Source organism: Protopterus annectens, chromosome 1.part1 (assembly GCF_019279795.1).
Source record: "Protopterus annectens isolate FY-2018-M chromosome 1.part1, PAN1.0, whole genome shotgun sequence".
NCBI lineage: Eukaryota > Metazoa > Chordata > Ceratodontiformes > Protopteridae > Protopterus > Protopterus annectens.
In genome coordinates this window covers 1,918,572,052-1,918,592,613 of record NC_056726.1, presented here as the reverse complement: position 1 = coordinate 1,918,592,613, position 20,562 = coordinate 1,918,572,052, and the positions used below count along the sequence as shown (strand labels likewise).

The window sequence follows — 20,562 nt, the reverse complement described above, 5'->3', positions numbered from 1 at the left end:
TTAGTGAGTTTATCTATAACTCCAGAGTGGGATATGGTGTTGAACGCCTTGGCAAGATCTAGATAGGCTGTGTAAACCACCTTACCCTCACCTGTGGCTTTGGTGACTGCTTCAAAGATGTCTGTCAGGTTTAGGAGACATGTTCTGCCTTTTACAAACCGGAACTGTGTGAGGTCCAGAGTTTGGAGATCTCCAATGTCTTTTTTATGAGTTCCATGATGATACATTCCATGGCCTTGCAGACCAGGCTCATCAGGCTAATGGGGCGGTAGTTCACAGGGTCTGTCATGGCTCCCCTTTCGTGGATTGGGATAACCGTCATGGTGTGCCATTCAAAGGGCACAAACCCTGAGGTGAGGCTGTGACTGAACATGGTACTTAGTAGGGTGCTAGTTTGTTCTGTAGTTTGTGTAGAAGGCAGCCTGGGATGTTGTCAGGTCTCATGGATGATGTGTTCTTGGCTTTGGAGAGTGAGGTTTTTACCTGTGCAGCCATGATTACAGGAACTTTGCATTCTTCCAGTATAGAGAAGGGCCCTTTAGGGGGTGAGAGGGGGGCACTGAACCTAGGATGTTGGCAATATCAGTTGGTTCTGTATATTTAGTGCCATTGTGCTGTAACTCAGAGCAGATCTGAGTTTTGCCATTGAGATTCTTGACATACCTATAGAATGCTTTGTGGTTGTCTTTAGAATCAGTGGCAATTTTGTTTTCCTAACTAGCTTTGGAAGATTTTATAAGGGATGTCAGCTTCTTACTGAGGCTGCCCAGGGAGTTCCTCCAATCATGGGATTTTACTCTTTTTTGCAACAGTTTCTTTCTTCTGTTGTAAAGTATCTTTATGGCAGAAGACCACCAGATTGGCTTCCTTTTTTTGGAGGATATCATCTTGGTTTTGTTAGGGATAGCATGATCCATGCACTCGTGTAAGTGCTTATAAAGTGCATTTGAGTAGGATTCAGCAGTCATACCTCTACTGTCCATCTACATGGGTGTCGCGAAGTTTGCCACTTCTGTCTTAAGAAGCATGAAGTTGGCTTTGGAGAAATTTTTTACAGTTTTTTCCCAAATTGGGGTTGGGAGCGGGATGTGGATATCTGGGGTGATTAGCTTGAGGTTGGATCTGACCAATGAGGAATTGACCTCTGTTGTGGAACACCAGTCACCCATGTTGGTGAAGGCCAGGTCTATGATATTGCTGCCCCTGGTGGGGGTGTGGATAAGTTTATCCAAGGTATTGGAATTGATAAATTCCAGAAATCGTTGAGCAAAAGAGTTGGTACATGAGTAGTTTTCCCAGTTAATGGTGGGATAGGTGAATTCACCCGTTATTCTGGTTTTGGGTTATACCCTAATATTTTCCAGTGTATCAAGAAAAGAGGAGTGGGAATCCGGGGGCATGGTGGGGTGGTCTGTAGCAAGCTACAATCTGGTTTGCGGTTTTACCCAGAGTTAGTTAAACTTGGATAATCTCAGATGCATTATGCTGAGCAACTAGCTTGGAGGTGTGGATATCCTTAATCAATATGGACATGCCTCTGCCTTTAGTGTTTCGGTCCAGGCTAGGTGGCCAAAAGGTGTGGTATGAATTAAAGCCTGGTAATGCAGGGGTGCTCTCTGGAGCTTTGATACAGGTCTCTGTCACTGCACAGATGTCAGTGTTCTCCATTTTAAGGAGTGCCTCAAGTGAGTGCATTTTGAGGTTTAGACTTCTAGGATTGAGTTGCATTACCCTCAGATTTTGCTTGCTTGTACCTGTTATGGTGGTGAATTTGTCATTTGAACCTTGCCTCAAAAAGGCACTTTAGGGGTGGCAAGAGCATTTGCCAGTATCCAAAATCCCAAGGGCGACAGGTGCAGGCTATTTCTGGCAAAGCATCATGGTCTGTCGATCATGTCATCCCAGGCAGACAGATACTGGATTCCCTTTGAATGACACCAGAAGCTTGGCCAATTGTTTGTCAATTATTTTGTCCTTGTACTGTGGTATCATTCTGAGTGATGGCAGGATGCTACTCAGGGCTAGGGTCATACCTGCCTGGGCTACAAGATCAGAGAGCTTCTCCATGCCTCTTTTCATGTAGTCCAGGGAAGTATGTCTCAGGTCATTCTCACCAACATCGACAATGACAGAGTCATATTTGTACTTGTTGTGGAGTGACCTGAGTGCATGCATTATATGGTGGATCCTGGCACCCAACAGGCAGCTGACAGTAACTTTATCTTTGTTTAGCCTGGTGAGTGGAACATCAGTGTGCATGACGTTATGCCTTATGAGCTGTAGTTGAGTGCCACACTGAGTTTGTGGGCTATGTGTCATTTGGGTAGTATTGGGGGGTGGAGGTTGCTTGCATTTCTGCTTTGGAGGTCTCAGTTGTTTGAGCAGATTTTTATTGAGAACCTACGTGAATGTAGGAGTGTGCTTTGTGCTTCTTTGTATGTGTTTTGGTGGTGCAGGTTTTGAGGGACTATGTGATGAGTGTTAACCTTCTCCTCTTGACTGTCTAGTCCAGTCTTCGGTGAAGAGAGCTTTGTTTCCGGTTTGGATACATAAGTGCATCTCTCACAGGTTGTAGTGTTGGGTGGTAGGAGGAGAGGGGTGTCTGTGTATGAGGCAATTGCTGCATTGCTCCAAGATGCCAAGATTCTTCAGGTAGACATGAGAAAACACCAGGAGCTGACCTTTAGAAATGCCTGGATAGGTGCTTATTTATTAAGTACTAAAAACTGTTTTCCTTTAGACAAGTGAGGAAAGTTGAGTGCTGTAGTAATTTGTAGCTTATTTAATGCTTACAATGAGTTCTGAATAAGTGCTGAGCTCAAAGAAACCGATTTGAGTGCTAAAACTAAAAAAAGCTGACTAGTTGCAAGGGAAAATTGGAAGAGCAGACTTTATGGTGCCAGGAATAGTTTAACCCTAGTTAAGCAGGGGTGGGGGGGCTCAGGAGCTTACAAACAGTCCTGGATACAGGAAATATGTTTCTGGACTAGACTTGTTACAGGAAAGGGGGGAAACAAGCTTAGAATTTCTTTTTTTTTTCAGTAAAGTGGATATGGAGAAAGCTTGAACAGAAGTTAATTTAAGGTTAAGTATCTGAGTGGGTTGGCCTTCAGAAATGTTTTGCATTAGATTGAATGAACTAATGACAGTAGTCTGGGAGGAGTGTCACAGATCAAATATACAGGGTCTATATCATAGACGGCCCACCGTAAAAAAAAAAGCTTTATAACAATGCAAAATGAAGTAGATTAACTGTATAGCACAATTATAAGCATATCAGAAGTGCAATTCAATGAAATAAGTATAAGAAATAACTTATCCTGCTCTAAGAAGATTGAAATCTTTGAAAGTTAAAATATCGAACCCAAAGCATAGAATGGCGAAAACAGCGAAGCCCCAGAACATCAAAATCTTACCTAGGGCAATATTTTGGTGGGCCGTTCTGTGGCTTCACTATTTCCTCCACTGTGGTGCAAGAGTTATAGACCTTAGGGTTAGGGTGCGGGTTAAGGTAAGTGGATAGTTAGTAATGTATGTATGGTGTAGTGTAGGGTTGTGTTTTGTTCACTGTATGTGTGTGTATTAATTAGTGTATAGATTCATAGCATATGTGTGCGATAGTTACAGACATTAGGGTTAGGGTGTGGGTTAAGGTAAGTGGATAGTTAGTAATGTATGTATGGTTTAGTATGGGGTTGGGTTTTGTTAACTATATGTGTGTGGTTTATTTATTTTGGTGTGCTTGAGTTGTATGTTTCTTGGAAGAGCAATTTTTTTCCCTGGGAAAAATTCACTATTCTGAGCATTTGATGTTATCAATATTAGAAATTCCAAGTTTGAACTTATGTTGTTCGATATTTTGGAATTTTGAATATATGATATAGACCTAATATACACTAGGGCCAGGCAACTGCAAAGCCAACAAGTATAAGAACACCACAACAATAGTGAGGGTGGGTGGGACTATAACAGCTCCTAGCTGTAGCCACTATTATAAGCATATCAGAAGTGCAATTCAATGAAGTAAGTGAAAGAAATACCTTATCCTGCTCGTGGAATCTTAAGGAATTTCTGCTTAGTTTCAGTAATGAATTACCATCCACAGCCTAATAAATACAAGCACAACCTTTTCCCGACACAGGGTTTATATACCAGTAAGGACGGAAGAGTTAGAAGATCAAATTACTACTTGATTTTATTAGCTCTTGCTATTAACCAATCACTCGTACTACAGAAGGTCAGGATACCCTGTTACTCTCAATAATAATGAAGACAGACTATCATCAGAAAATGGCTGCCAGAAACACAGGAAACTCAACAAACAAAACTACCAGGGCTGGACAAGAGCAGACCTCTATCAAGATTATGCCACCTGAACAGAACACAGAAACCTCACTTTAAATGTATAGAAATAGCACTCACAAAGAGAAAATACAAGTCTTGGTATGAAAAAACAATTTACAATTTAGTAATTAAATAAAAATGCAATTATAGTAATGCACACTATTACAGCTCTTAGCAGTAGCCACTAAATGAAAATTTTAAACAGATCAAGGAACAAGCAGACTCTAGAGAATGCTTTTAACTGCAAACAGACTAGACTAGAACACAGAAACCTCAAAAAAATCAAAAACATGGATAGAGCACTCACAAACAGAAAATACAACTGTCAGTACGAAAAAGCAGTTTACAGTTAAGTAATTCAGTAAACATGCAATTAGAGTAATGAAACAGTATCTAGCAATGAAAAATACAGTTAAAACAGTATAAAACAGTACATAAATGCAGTGAAACAGTAAAAAAGCATTATAACATGCAAAATGTAGTAGATTAATGGTATAGCACAATTATAAGCGTATCAGAAGTGTAATTCAATGAAATAAGTGTAAGAAATAACTTATCTTGCTCTAAGAATCTTAAGGAATTTTTGCTTAGTTAGAGTAATGAATTACCATCCACAGCCTGATAAATAAAAGTACAACCTTTTCCAGACACAGGGTTTATATACTAGTAAGGATGGACGAGTTAGAAGATCAAATTACTGCATAGTCATATTAGCCCCTTCTATTACACAATCACTCATACTACAGAATGTCAGGAAACCCTGTTACTCTCAATAATAATGAAGACAGAATGTCAGCAGAAAATGGCTGCAAGAAACACAGGAAACTCAACAAACAAAACTACCAGGCCTGGACAGCAGCAGGCCTCTATCAAGATTATGCCACCTGAGCAGAACACAGAAACCACAATTTAAATGCATAGAAAGAGCGCTCATAAAGAGAAAATACAAGTCTCAGTATGAAAAAACTGTTTACAATTTAGTAATTAAATAAAAATGCAATTATAGTAATGCACACCATTACAGCTCCTAGCTGTAGCCACTAAACAAAAGTTCTAAACAGATCAAGGAGCAAGCAGACTCTAGAAAATGCTTTTAACTACAAACAAACTAGACTAGAACACAGAAACCTCAAAAAATCCAAAACACAGATAGACCACTCACAGACAGAAAATACAACTTTCAGCTGAAATAGCAGTTTGCAGTTAAATAATTCAGTAAATATGCAATTAGAGCAATGAAACAGTATCTAGCAATGAAACATACATTTAAAACAGTATAAAACGGTACATAAATGCAGTGAAACAGTAAAAAAAAAGCTTTATAACAATGCAAAATGAAGTAGATTAACTGTATAGCACAAGTATAAGCGTATCCGAAGTGCAATTCAATGAAATAAGTATAAGAAATAACTTATCCTGCTCTAAGAATCTTAAGGAATTTTTGCTTAGTTAGAGTAATGAATTAGAATCCGCAGCCTGATAAATAAAAGTACAACCTTTTCCAGACACAGGATTTATATATCAGTAAGGATGGAAGAGTTAGAAGATCAAATTACTACTCAGTCATATTAGCCCCTTCTATTACCCAATCACTCATACTACAGAAGGTCAGAAAACCCTGTTACTCTCAATAATATTGAAGACAGAATATCAGCAGAAAATGGCTGCCAGAAACACAGGAAACTCAACAAACAAAACTACCAGGCCTGGACAGCAGCAGACCTCTATCAAGATTATGCCACCATAGCAGAACACAGAAACAACACATTAAATGCATAGAAAGAGCACTCTTAAAGAGAAAATACAAGTCTCAGTATGAAAAAACAGTTTACAATTTAGTAATTAAATAAAAATGCAATTATAGTAATGCACACTATTACAGCTCTTAGCAGTAGCCACTAAATGAAAGTTTTAAACAGATCAAGGAACAAGCAGACTCTAGAGAATGCTTTTAACTGCAAAGAGACTAGACTAGAACACAGAAACCTCAAAAAAAATCAAAAACACGGATAGAGCACTCACAAACAGAAAATACAACTGTCAGTACGAAAAAGCAGTTTACAGTTAATTAATTCAGGAAACATGCAATTAGAGCAATGAAACAGTATCCAGCAATGAAAAATACAGTTAAAGCAGTATAAAACAGTACATAAATGCAGTGAAACAGTAAAAAAAAGATTTATAACAATGCAAAATATAGTAGATTAACTGTATAGCACAATCATAAGTGTATCAGAAGTGCAATTCAATGAAATAAGTATAAAAAATAACTTATCCTGCTCTTGGAATCTTAAGGAATTTCTGCTTAGTTTCAGTAATGAGTTACCATCCACAGTCTGATAAATGCACTCACAACCTTTTCCAGACACAGTGTTTATATACCAGAAAGGATTGAAGAGTTAGAAGATCAAATTACTACTCAATCCTATTAACCCCTGCTATTACCCAATCACTCGTACTACTGAAGGTCAGCAAACCCTGTTACTCTCAATAATAATGAAGGCAGACTACCAGCAGAAAATGGCTGCCAGAAATACAGGAAACTCAACAAACAAAACTACCAGGCCTGGACAACAGCAGGCCTCTGTCAATATTATGCCACCTGTGCAGAACACAGAAACCTAACTTTAAATGCATAGAAAGAGCATTCACAAAGAGAAAATACAAGTCTCAGTCTGAAAAAACAGTATGCAATATAGTAATTAAATAAAAATGCAATTATAGCAATGCACACTATTACAGCTCTTAGCAGTAGCCACTAAATGAAAGTTTTAAACAGATCAAGGAACAAGCAGACTCTAGAGAATGCTTTTAACTGCAAACAGACTAGACTAGAACACAGAAACCTCATAAAAAATCAAAAACACAGGTAGAGCACTCACAAACAGAAAATACAACTGTCAGTACGAAAAAGCAGTTTACAGTTAAGTAATTCAGTAAACATGCAATTATAGGTTCATAGGTTCATAGGTTTATACTAGGCTATCTGCCCTAAGGCATTTATAAGCCTAGCCCAAATTTTTGTGGCTTACGCCACCCCTTATATGAAAAAATACTGTGCCCATTACTTTGTTGTGCCTCTGTCCAGCAGTGACACAGATATGATTCCCGGGGTAAACCTACGATCTCCCATCCACAGGTCTAGATTTCTCTTGAACAGAGTCAGCGAGGTGCTCTGCCTCACATGGACCGGGATTTTATTCCACAGCATAGGGAGTCTCTGAGTGATAAATCTATCCCTCCAGCACGTCCTATTTATATCCGTGCCAAGGTTTAAGTCGCTTGCTCTAGTGGTTTTGGTGGATTTGGATTTTTTGAGGTGGAGCATGTCCATTAATTCCGGGTTGGACATGGCCTTGTATGTCAGGCACATGTCACCTCTGAGCAGACGGTATGCGACTGAATAGAGCTGGAGTTTCTTCAATCTGGCAGCATATGACAGATTTTGGAGTCCCTTTATCCTTTTGGTGAGGAACTTTTGGGGTCTCTCCAATTGCTGCAGATGTCGGGTGAGATGCATCCCGAATGGGGCATTGTACTCGATCATTGGTCTGATAAGTGAAGAGTACAGGGGAACAATGACCTCACTAGATCTGGATGTGAATCCTTCATGATCAGGTGGGCAATGTAGAAGGTCTTTCTAACCACTTTAGCAATGTGAGTGTCAAAAGAAAGGCCACTGTCAACCTGGGTCCCCAGGTCCCTGATAACCTCTTCTGTGCTTAGTGGATTGCCACCTATATGGTAGCTTGGGGTTACCTTGTTTTTCCCGAAGGGTATGACTATACATTTTTGGCGTTTAACTTCAGGCCATGGCTCTGGCACCAGCTATCTGTTTCCGTGAGTCCCTTCTGAAGGATATCCGTGTCCGATGCACTTTCCACTATGGCGCCCAGTTTGCAGTCGCCTGCAAACTTTGTCAGCCAAAGTCCTCCCATGTTGGCCTGTACTTCTGAGAAGTAGATGCCAAACAATAGGGGCCAAGGACCGAGCCCTGTGGGACACCACTTGTGACTGGCTTGGAGTCTGACACAGCGCCAGCAACTCTAACCCTGTGGGTTCTGTCCTTAAGCCAGTTTGCAACCCATCTTGTGACATATGGGTTTACATTTAAGCTGGTAAGTTTTTCTACAATACCCGAGTGGGGTATTGTGTCGAAAGCCTTGCAAGGTCAAGGTAGGCTGTATGGACTGCCTTTCCCTCATCAATGGCCTTGGTGACTGTTTCGAAGAAGTCGACCAAGTTCAAAAGGCATGATCTTCCCTTGACAAAGCCAAACTGGTCGGGTCCAATGTCTGCAAGTCCCCTATATCTTTGTTTATGAGCTCCATTATGATCCTCTCCATAGCTTTGCAGACTAGACTTGTTAAGCTTATGGGGTGGTAATTACCAGGGTCCATAGAGGCACCGCCTTTGTGGAGTGGGACCACAGTTGCCGTACGCCACTCCTTGGGCACGTATCCTGTGGTAAGGCTGAGATTAAACAGCTGTCTTATGTGCGGGTTTAATTCCTCATTTAGCTCGTGTAGCACACAGCCGGGGACACCATCCGGTCCCATTGATGCTGTGTTTTTAGCTTTAGAGAGAGCAGCTTTCACCTGCGCATTTGAGATGTCCAGGAGGCTACACTCGGCTGGGATAGTTATCTCTCCTTTAGGGGGGGAGAGGGGGGTGAAGTTTGCACTGAACCTGTCTGCCAGTATGTTGGCAATGTCTGTGGGCTCAGTAAGTTTTGTAGCATTTTGGACTAATTCTGAGCATATCTGGGAGTTTCCACCCAGGTTCCTAACATAGCTGAAAAAGGCCTTATGATTGTCCTTTGAATCCATGGCAATTTTTCTCTCAAAATTGGCCTTAGTTGATTTTATGAGTGCTCGTATTTTTTTACTAATAATGATCAGGGGTGACTTCCCTTTTATGGGTTTTATTCTATCATGTAATAGCTTTCTCCTCTTATTGTAAAGTTTGTTAATGGCTGGGGTCCACCAGACTGGACGTTTGCCATTTGTGGAAAGAGTCTTGGTTTTACTTGGGATTGCCTGATCCATGCAGTCCTGGAGGTGTTCATAGAAGGCATTTGTAAGGGCTTCCGCAGCTTGGGTTGTGGTTTCCTCTGGCTCAGGGGCCTTGAAGGATACCACACCAGTCTTGAGTAGTGTGAAGTTTGCTTTAGAGAAGTTCTTCACTATGGTCTTTTTTGTTTGGGGTGGGGGCGGGATGTGGATTTCCAGTGAGATTAGTTTATGATCAGATCTCACCAATGAGGGATATACTTCCGGTGTGGAGCATTTTGTCCCCATGTTTGTGACAATGAGATCTAATTAGAGTAATGAAACAGTATCTAGCAATGAAAAATACAGTTAAAACAGTATAAAACAGTACATAAATGCAGTGAAACAGTAAAAAAGCATTATAACATGCAAAATGTAGTAGATTAACGGTATAGCACAATTATAAGCATATCAGAAGTGTAATTCAATGAAATAAGTGTAAGAAATAACTTATCTTGCTCTAAGAATCTTAAGGAATTTTTGCTTAGTTAGAGTAATGAATTACCATCCACAGCCTGATAAATAAAAGTACAACCTTTTCCAGACACAGGGTTTATATACTAGTAAGGATGGACGAGTTAGAAGATCAAATTACTGCATAGTCATATTAGCCCCTTCTATTACACACTCACTCATACTACAGGAGGTCAGGAAACCCTGTTACTCTCAATAATAATGAAGATAGAATGTCATCAGAAAATGGCTGCAAGAAACACAGGAAACTCAACAAACAAAACTACCAGGCCTGGACAGCAGCAGGCCTCTATCAAGATTATGCCACCTGAGCAGAACACATAAACCACAATTTAAATGCATAGAAAGAGCGCTCATAAAGAGAAAATACAAGTCTCAGTATGAAAAAACTGTTTACAATTTAGTAATTAAATAAAAAATGCAATTATATTAATGCACACCATTACAGCTCCTAGCTGTAGCCACTAAACAAAAGTTCTAAACAGATCAAGGAGCAAGCAGACTCTAGAAAATGCTTTTAACTGCAAACAAACTAGACTAGAACACAGAAACCTCAAAAAATCCAAAACACAGATAGACCACTCACAGACAGAAAATACAACTTTCAGCTGAAATAGCAGTTTGCAGTTAAATAATTCAGTAAACATGCAATTAGAGCAATGCAACAGTATCTAGCAATGAAACATACAGTTAAAACAGTATACAACGGTACATAAATGCAGTGAAACAGTAAAAAAAAAGCTTTATAACAATGCAAAATGAAGTAGATTAACTGTATAGCACAATTATATGCGTATCAGAAGTGCAATTCAATGAAATAAGTATAAGAAATAACTTATCCTGCTCTAAGAATCTTAAGGAATTTTTGCTTAGTTAGAGTAATGAATTAGAATCCGCAGCCTGATAAATAAAAGTACAACCTTTTCCAGACACAGGATTTATATATCAGTAAGGATGGAAGAGTTAGAAGATCAAATTACTACTCAGTCATATTAGCCCCTTCTATTACCCAATCACTCGTATTACAGAAGGTCAGGAAACCCTGTTACTCTCGATAATAATGAAGACAGAATATCAGCAGAAAATGGCTGCCAGAAACACAGGAAACTCAACAAACAAAACTACCAGGCCTGGACAGCAGCAGACCTCTATCAAGATTATGCCACCATAGCAGAACACAGAAACAACACTTTAAATGCATAGAAAGAGCACTCTTAAAGAAAAAATACAAGTCTCAGTATGAAAAAACAGTTTACAATTTAGTAATTAAATAAAAATGCAATTATATTAGTGCACACTATTACAGCTCCTAGCAGTAGCCACTAAACGAAAGTTTTAAACAGATGAAGGAGCAAGCAGACTCTAGAGAATGCTTTTAACTGCAAACACACTAGGCTAGAATACAGAAACCTCAAAATATCCGAAACATGGATAGAGCACTCACAAACAGAAAATACAACTCTCAGTTTGAAAAAGCAGTTTACAGTTAAGTAATTCAGGAAACATGCAATTAGAGCAATGAAACAGTATCCAGCAATGAAAAATACAGTTAAAACAGTATAAAACAGTACATAAATGCAGTGAAACAGTAAAAAAAAGATTTATAACAATGCAAAATATAGTAGATTAACTGTATAGCACAATCATATGTGTATCAGAAGTGCAATTCAATGAAATAAGTATAAAAAATAACTTATCCTGCTCTTGGAATCTTAAGGAATTTCTGCTTAGTTTCAGTAATGAGTTACCATCCACAGTCTGATAAATACACTCACAACCTTTTCCAGACACAGTGTTTATATACCAGTAAGGATGGAAGAGATAGAAGATCAAATTACTACTCAATCCTATTAACCCCTGCTATTACCCAATCACTCGTACTACTGAAGGTCAGCAAACCCTGTTACTCTCAATAATAATGAAGGCAGACTATCAGCATAAAATGGCTGCCAGAAATACAGGAAACTCAACAAACAAAACTACCAAGCCTGGACAACAGCAGGCCTCTGTCAAGATTATGCCACCTGTGTAGAACACAGAAACCTCACTTTAAATGCATAGAAAGAGCATTCACAAAGAGAAAATACAAGTCTCAGTATGAAAAAACAGTTTGCAATATAGTAATTAAATAAAAATGCAATTATAGTAATGTACACTATTACAGTTTCTAGCTGTAGCCACTAAATTATAGTTTTAAACAGATCAAGGAGCAACCAGACTCTATGGAATGCTTTTAACTGCAAACAGACTGGACTAGAACTCAGAAACCTCTTCTTCTTCTTCTTTCGGCTATTTCCCTGTTAGGGGTCGCCACAGTGGATAATCTGTTCGCTCATGATTGGCAGTGGAGTTTTACCATGTCGAGTTGCCAGCCAGGTGCCCAACCTTCCACAGAAGGCACACACATGCACACACTCACACCTAGGGCCAATTTAGAGTGTCCAGTTCACCTACTGCATGTCTTTGGGATGTGGGAGGAAACCGGAGCACCAGGAGGAAACCCACGCGACCACAGGGAGAACATGCAGACTCCACACAGAAGGCACCCCAGTCAAGAATAGAACCAGAGAACCTCTTGCTGTGAGGTGGCAACGCTAACCGCTGCACCACCGTGGCCACCCAGAACTCAGAAACCTGAAAAAATCAAAAACACGGATAGAGCACTCACAAACAGAAAATACAACTCTCAGTATAAAAAAGCAGTTTACAGTTAAGTATTCAGTAAACATGCAAATAGAGTAATGAAACAGTATCTAGCAATGAAAAATACTGCTAAAACAGTATAAAACAGTACATAATGCAGTGAGACAGTTAGAAAAGCTTTATAACAGTGCAAAATGTAGTAGATTAACTGTATAGCACAATTATAAGCATATCAGAAGTGCAATTCAATTAAATAAGTTTAAGAAATAACTTATCCTGCTCTTGGAATCTTAAGAAATTTCTGCTTAGTTTCAGTAATGAATTACCATCCACAGCCTGATAAAGTTAGCTATGGACCCTGAGCATCAGACACAAAGCTTATGTATACCTGAATCCAAAAGATACGAAACAGGGCTATGGCACAGTTACCATCACTTACACAGGGTGTTGGGGGGCAGGAAGCCAAGGCTGATGCAAATGGAAGGTGAATGTATGTGAGTAAGATAGAAAAGCAGACAGACAGTTGGATAAAGCAAGAAATAGCTAGTGAGACAAAATGAGTTTTAAGCTACACAGCTGCACCAGGTAACTGCTGTGTTTGTGTGTGTGTATATGTGTGTGTGTGTGTGTGTGTGTGTGTGTGTGTGTGTGTGTGTGTGTGTATGTGTATGTGTGTGCGTTTGTACGTGCGCATGTCTGTAGGGTTCCCCCAGGGGAAGTTGGTGTGTGAGTGTCTGCATGAACACAGCCAAGCTCTTTGCTAGCTCTACATATTGGTATGTCAGATAGTTGTGATCTGTGCATGATAGAGGTGGCAGTTCATGGTTGTCACACTTGACCATGAGAACTGGACCTGCTAGGAGCTGCACTGGCATGTCCACACCCATGGGCATATGCACTGCTGCTACCTCCACATGGCTGATGTCTGCTGGATGAGCTTTCCTCAGGAGGACATGCAAGACCACAACCTCATGACCTGACATGTTTAGATGTGGACAGCTCACCTACTGATGGAGCAGTGTAAGTACTGTCACTATGAGAGTTTGATTGGCACAGCCACACTGGCTAACAGCAGATGATGTAGCTGACCTATGCTCAGGAGTATGCCTTCCCCCTTCCAGCAGACATTCCATCCCAGACACCACTCATTCCATCATGTCATTCATCCAGTCCTTTGATTTGGAAACATGGTGGAATTAGTCACATATCAGCTTGTGCCACATCTACAACCCTAAGCATTTCTCTGGACATGTATGGGGACATGCCTGTGCTTCCATGATGACCCTAACCATATGATGAGTGGCATGGCAAAACATACTTAGATCAGGTGGGTGATGGATAGTAAGCCTCCTCTGAGCACCCTTAACAACCGTCCTGCATGGCATCTCACACACACTTTGGCTATGGTCAGAGTCAACAGGCACTGATGCCACAGTAATCACCCTCTACCTGTCCAAGACCTGTGGGCTCACTGGAATCGGTACGAGTAGGCCTGCTGAATGAGTCTAATGGAATTTCAGGGGATGGCTGTATGTCAACCTCAGTGTCAGAGTCAACCTCTGCACCCCTGCGACTGTGCCTCTGTTTGGGCACCATCATCATCTGGATCCCTGACAGTGGACAGGAACTCGTCATTTGGTATTAGTGGTGGCTCTGTAGCAGGCCCCCTTGGTATCCATCTGATCACAGTCCACTGCAGCTTCTCTCCTCAGTGCAGATGCACCCATGTCATTGGACCTATGGCGCACCTGGTCATATGTCCTGCTGCGGCCTCCCACTGCATTAAAGGTCACAATAATCTGCTGCCAAATCTGCATTCTTTTCCATGTCCCATGCCAAACAAGAAGCCTCCATGTTGCCTAAAAGTGTCAACAATGATCTGGTTCTCAGGGAACTGTCTAGAGATTTGAAATACAAGCAACAGGCTGGATGCAAAAAAAAAAAAAAAAAAAAAAGAAAGAAAAAGGAGAGTAACAATAGCAACATATCCTTGTTTGTGCCATAACAGAAATGCAGATTTGCCCCCCCCACACACACACACAAAGAACAAGCAAGTGACACATTTTGCTAACAAACCATCTTTGAAATTCTAAAAGTACCATCAAATGAAATGTCCCTGAAACATGTCTACAGATTTAATACAGAACATTCCATTTTAAGATATTGCCAATCATGCATACCTGTGAAATGCCCTGCCAGCATGCCCATGACATCAGTGCACTTCTAATTAATCCATACAGATAAAAGTGTAATGCTAATCAAATTACATATCTTCTTCTTCTTTTTCTTTTGGCTGTTCCCATTAGGGGTCACCACAGTGGAGCATCTGTTTCCATTTCTTCCGGTCCTCGGCATCTTTCTCTATCACACCAACCACCTGCATGTCTTCTCTCACCACATCCATAAACTTTAACTTAGGCCTTCCTCTTTTCCTCTTACCTGGCAGCTTCATCCTTAGCATCCTTTTCCCAATATACCGAGCATCCCTCCTAAGCACATGTCCAAACCGACGTAATCTCGCTTCTCTGGCTTTGTCTCCAAACCATCCAACCTGGGCTGACCCTCTAATATACTTATTCCTAATCCTGTACACCCTCATCACACCCAGTGCAAATCTTAACATATTTAACTCTGCCACATCCAGCTCTGACTCCTGCATTTTTGTCAATGCTACTGTCTCCAACCCATATAACATAGCTGGTCTCACTACCCTCTTGTAGACCTTACATTTCACTCTTACTGGTACTTGTCTGTCACAAATCACTTCTGACACTCTTCTCCACCCAATCCATCCTGCCTGCTCTTCTTCACATCTCTTCCACACGTGCCATTACTCTGAACTGTTCATCCCAAGTATTTAAACTCATCCACCTCCACCAACTCTACTCCCTGAATCCTCACTATTCCTCTATCCTCCCTCTTATTCACACATATGTATTCAGTCTTAGTCCTGCTGACCTCTATTCCTCTCTTCTCTAAAGCATATCTCCACCTCTCCAGGGTCCCCTCAACCTGCTCCCTACTCTCACTACAGATCACAATGTCATCTGCAAACATCATAGTCCACGGGGACTCCTGTCTGATCTCATCTATCAACCTGTCCATCACTATTGCAAATAAGAAAGGGCTTAGAGCTGATCCTTGATGTAATCCCTCCTCCACCTTAAACGCATCCGTCACTCCCACCGCAGACCTCACCGCTGTCACACTACCCTCATACATATCCTGTACCTCTCTTAAATACTTCTTTGCCACTCCCGACTTCCTCATACAATACCAGAACTCCTCTCTGTGCACTCTGTCATATGCTTTCTCTAGGTCCACAAAGACACAATGCAACTCCTTCTGACCTTCTCTGTACTTCTCCATCTACACTCTCAGAGCAAACATCACATCTGTAGTGCTCTTTCCTGGCATGAAACCATACTGCTGATCACTAATCATCACCTCCCTTCTTAAACTAGCTTGCACTACTCTTTCCCATAACTTCATGCTGTGACTGATCAGTTTTATCCCTCTGTACACTAATACAGCTCTGCACATCACCCTTATTCTTAAAAATTGGTACTATAACACTTTTTATTCATCTCACTTTCCAAAATTTCATTAAACACTCTGGTTATAAACTCCACTGCCATTTCTCCTAAACATCTCTATGCTTCTACAGGTATGTCATCTGGACCAACAGCCTTTCCATTCTTCATCCTCTTCATAGCTATCCTTACTTCCTGTTGCTAATTTGTTGCACTCCCTGATTCATTATCCCCACATCATCCAACCTTCTCTCTTTCCCATTCTCTTCAAGTTGTTACACCAGATGCATGTCTGCTAACTGTTCTGGTGATACACACAGTACATCCATAGTTTGATAACATCAGTGGCATGGATAACGTGTGATAGTGTGAATTGTGCTACATGCCATGAACACCAGTGAACTACCCTATATTGATCATAATGTCACATACAGGTATAGCAGTGACACTTCTAACACATCTAGCAGATGTTACAGTGCCAAGACAGTGTGTGGGATTACTACCACAGAGTGTGGACGTATCATAATAGTTGTACAAGTGTGTTTGTTCAGAAATATCTCTGATCACAGTAAATCACATGTCATGGCAGATGCATGGAATTATTGGTGTTATTATTCGGATATTGTCCATATTCTACTTGCTTCTTTTAATGTTGTCCATGAGGCTTTACCTGTGCCCCACTTGTTGGAGCTCTCTGCTGAGATTACATTCAAATTCACATAAATCCATGTGCACAGCTTCACAATATGAACCCTACTCCAGTTGTATGTCAGATCCCTGATAGATGTTCTCTGGATTATTCATGTAAGGATGCTTATCTCATACAGTCATCCTCCCCATTGTTATGTCACCTTGTGTGACAGTCATATAATACACATTTTCACTGTGCAGTCCCTACCGTACCATATTAATGTTTGATTGTTGTTGCTGCTACACCAGTCTTCCATTGACATGCCCACATCTGCTGTACATTAGGTTGTTTCACCTGTTCTGTTTAACTGTGTTCATTCTTACAGTTCATCATTCAATACACACACTTCCTCTGAGTGTTTATTTTACATGTCAGTCCATGTACCCTTGCAATTCATTTACACAACCTTAGCACAGAATGCCAGGAATGGGATTTCGCAATACTCTGCACTATAGACACACTATCTTGTACTGTGTTTGGACCATATACTTAACATTCATACCTCTCAACTGTCCACATTTTTACAGAATGCCCAGGTGTGTTCCTTATCAAATTTGTGGCTTTATGCCATATTACTGGGATGATCTCAGGACTGATGTAACTCAATAATTACATATATTTAAGTTTTATACTTCAAATCCTTTAGGACGTGTAACTTAACACAAACCCATGTTTTTTCTAGCACATTTCTATAGGACAAATATGTCAAATATGTCCCTATTTCAGGGTTATTTTCCTCTCATTATGTTGGCTGTTGTCCAGATGTCTTGCACTAGGAGATTGTTTGCTATCAGTTAACCTCTAGTGATCACTGTGGCATTTCAGGTGGCCATGGTGGTGCAGCAGTTAGTATTGCCACCTCACAGCAAGAGGTTCTCCGGTTTGATCCTTGGCTGGGGTGCCTTCTGTGTGGAGTCTGCATGCCCTCTCTCTGGTCGTGTGAGTTTCCTCCGGGTCCTCCAGTTTCCTCCCACATCCCATATATATGCTGCAGGTGGATTGGACACTCTAAATTGGTCCTAGGTGTGAGTGCATGTGTGTGTGTGTGCCTTCTGTGGAAGGTTGGGCGCTGGGCTGGCAACTCGACACCGTAAAACTCTACAGCCAATCATGATCGGACAGGTGATCTGCTGTGACGACTCCTAACTGGGAAAAAGCCAAAAGAAGAGGATCACTGTGGCATTTTGCACAAAACTGCAAACCTTCAGTGCTTTGATTTTTAACAGGATTACTATCTGTGTCCACTTACATGGTTTCCTGGCCAGCAACACTGTTGCCAGCCACGAAACCCCACGTATTTACTTTTAACCACAGTGAGTGGCATGAATATGCAATGAGGGCTGCTGCTCATCTTGCATCTCAGAGCACACAGGTAAACTCCATTTTGGCTTTCCAGGAAGCCTACACAGAGTTTATTGAATCCCAGGGAACCTCTTTGGGGTGATATACAAAAAATGCAAAATCTACATGTGTTGATCCCTCATGAATGACAGCTGTTTTACTAGATGAAAATTTCACCACACCCTTTTCGATTGCTTTGGACTAAAGAAAATATATTTTTCCATTGCCCATTAGTATTATAATTTAAGAATGATTTCTTCTTAATTCCTAGTTCTTATTTCCTTAAGTAAAAGTCCTCCCCTCCCTTGACAAATGCTTTTCCATTTATTCCATGGTAACTGTATGCTCTTATCTTGTTTTCTTGCACCGTGTATGTCCTATGAACTCCAAGAAATATAATGTAGATGCAACATTGCACGGATGACACAGTATAAATTGTTTGCATATCATAAAATAGTTGTATGTTTACAAAACTCTATGATGACCTTTGTTTCTTTGAGAGTTGATTCCATTTCAGAAGTCCTTTCTCTATCCAAATGTCTCTATTTTTTTCCAGTAATCAGAAATATTCCCCTCAGGGTCTGTTAACTACACTACCCACTTTTCTATGTTGCTTTCCCAATATGTTCTGATTACATCTGCAGGCTTGCAGTGGCAGTCTCTTTCTCTCTCTCCATGTATCATTTGACAGTCTAATTGTCTGAGCAATGCAATAGCCTAATGCATAACTGTGTAAGTGGGATAACCCCAGCGACTTCTCCCATTTGTCAGAAATCTGTGTCTTGTGATCCTTTGTATATATCTTCCATTGAGATGGCTTCAATTAATTGATGAAAACTATGCATTGGTGTGCCTGTCTCATGTATTGAGAATTGTCTAAGACGTTGTTCAATTACATGACTCTCACTGTGTGATTCCTAGAAGTTAGCAAATGTGCATTTGCCATTGCTTCTCTAAAAGTTTTTTTTATTTTTGTTTTGTGGTTAACAATGCATGTTGTCTGATAATTTTCTCTCTTGGGTATCTCCACTACCTACCTCAAATTCATTGAGAATTACTGAAACATTATTTGTATTTCAACTTTAACCATTCCATGAATTTTATGGCCAATTCTTCTATTACCAGTAGGAATAGTACTCATAAGAGAGGATAGCCTTGTCTGGTGTCTTTTGTAATATAATATTTAGATGTAGTACTCAATTTTTATGAGTTCAAATGTAGGTTTCAAATATAGTAGCTCTACACATCTTATATACCTATCCCCTAGTTATCTATGGAATAACCTTTCAAATAGGAAATCCCACCTAACAGTATCAAATACTTTTGTATAACAGAAAGCACCACTGCTATTGTATTTGCTTTCTCCTGCCATTCATACATGAAGCTTGATAGAGACCACCAATTATCTGTTCACTGTATCTCCTTGACAAATCAACATTGCACTGGGGAGATCAGATTCAGCAGGAGTTTTTTTTTCTAGTCTCCACACCAGACTCAAATTCTTAAAAGAGTTATAGATTTAAAATCTGATGGCGAACATACCTTTTACTCCTTCTTGGGAAGTAATATCATCCTGGCATGGGACATTGATGACATGATTTGCCAGCTTATATTCATATAATTTTGTAGCAGATGCATCAATTAACCCCCTCACCCATTTGCAGAATGCTATTGTGAATCCATTAGGATTGGGTTTCTTGTCTCCTTTAATGTGATTTATTGCCAATTTTTCCTGTTCTTGTGGTATTGGTATTTGATTATCAAATGCTTCCTGCTTTATTTCTGTTATTGTGATATTCAGATTCCCCAGAATAATCCTTGTAATAATCTGTCCCTGGTGACTTCCACTGCCCTCATGATATATTATATATATTGTTCTTTTTCCTTTATTAAAAAGCCCACACCATGTTCTTACTGATAGAATTGCACTGCAGCCATTAAGAATCATGCTGATCTATCGGAGTTGGGGATGGTTGGTAGAATGCTTATTGTGTGCTTCCCTGATTGGTGGTTAGCTTAAAACTTGTTCCTCTCTGTTTGCTTTTAAGCCTTGCATTTGTGTGGGCTTTGACATAATTGCAAAAAACACAATCCACAACACCACGGAGAATGAGAAGTCCAACCAAAAGTTTTTTTTTGTAAAATCACCTTTAATCCTTAAAAGTATAAGCACTTTTGTATTTATACAGCAACAACTTCTTCAGATACCTTTAAAAATCCAAACAGAGCTATTTAAATCTCCCTCCATGAAGTTAGAATCACACCCACAATCCATTACATCAGCCAGAAAGCTAAAGTCAGAAATTTAAAGGCATATACACACCATAACAAAGGGAATATATGCAAGTTCAAATAGTATTTGTTGCAATTGTCCTAAAAAATAATCAAAAAAATATATTATAGATAGTTAAACGAATGAGTAAAAAATATAAAAGATATTGCAGTAATTCTGCTAGTAGTGTTCCAAAGATTTAAGTTTTAAAAC

General features: G+C 40.0%; 1 protein-coding gene across 2 annotated transcripts in view; it reads left to right on the top strand.

Annotated features, from left to right (window-relative positions):
- Positions 1-20,562, top strand: part of LRFN2 (leucine rich repeat and fibronectin type III domain containing 2) — a 4,336,860-nt gene that overhangs the window by 3,057,785 nt on the left and 1,258,513 nt on the right. The gene's annotated exons all lie outside the window — the stretch shown is intronic.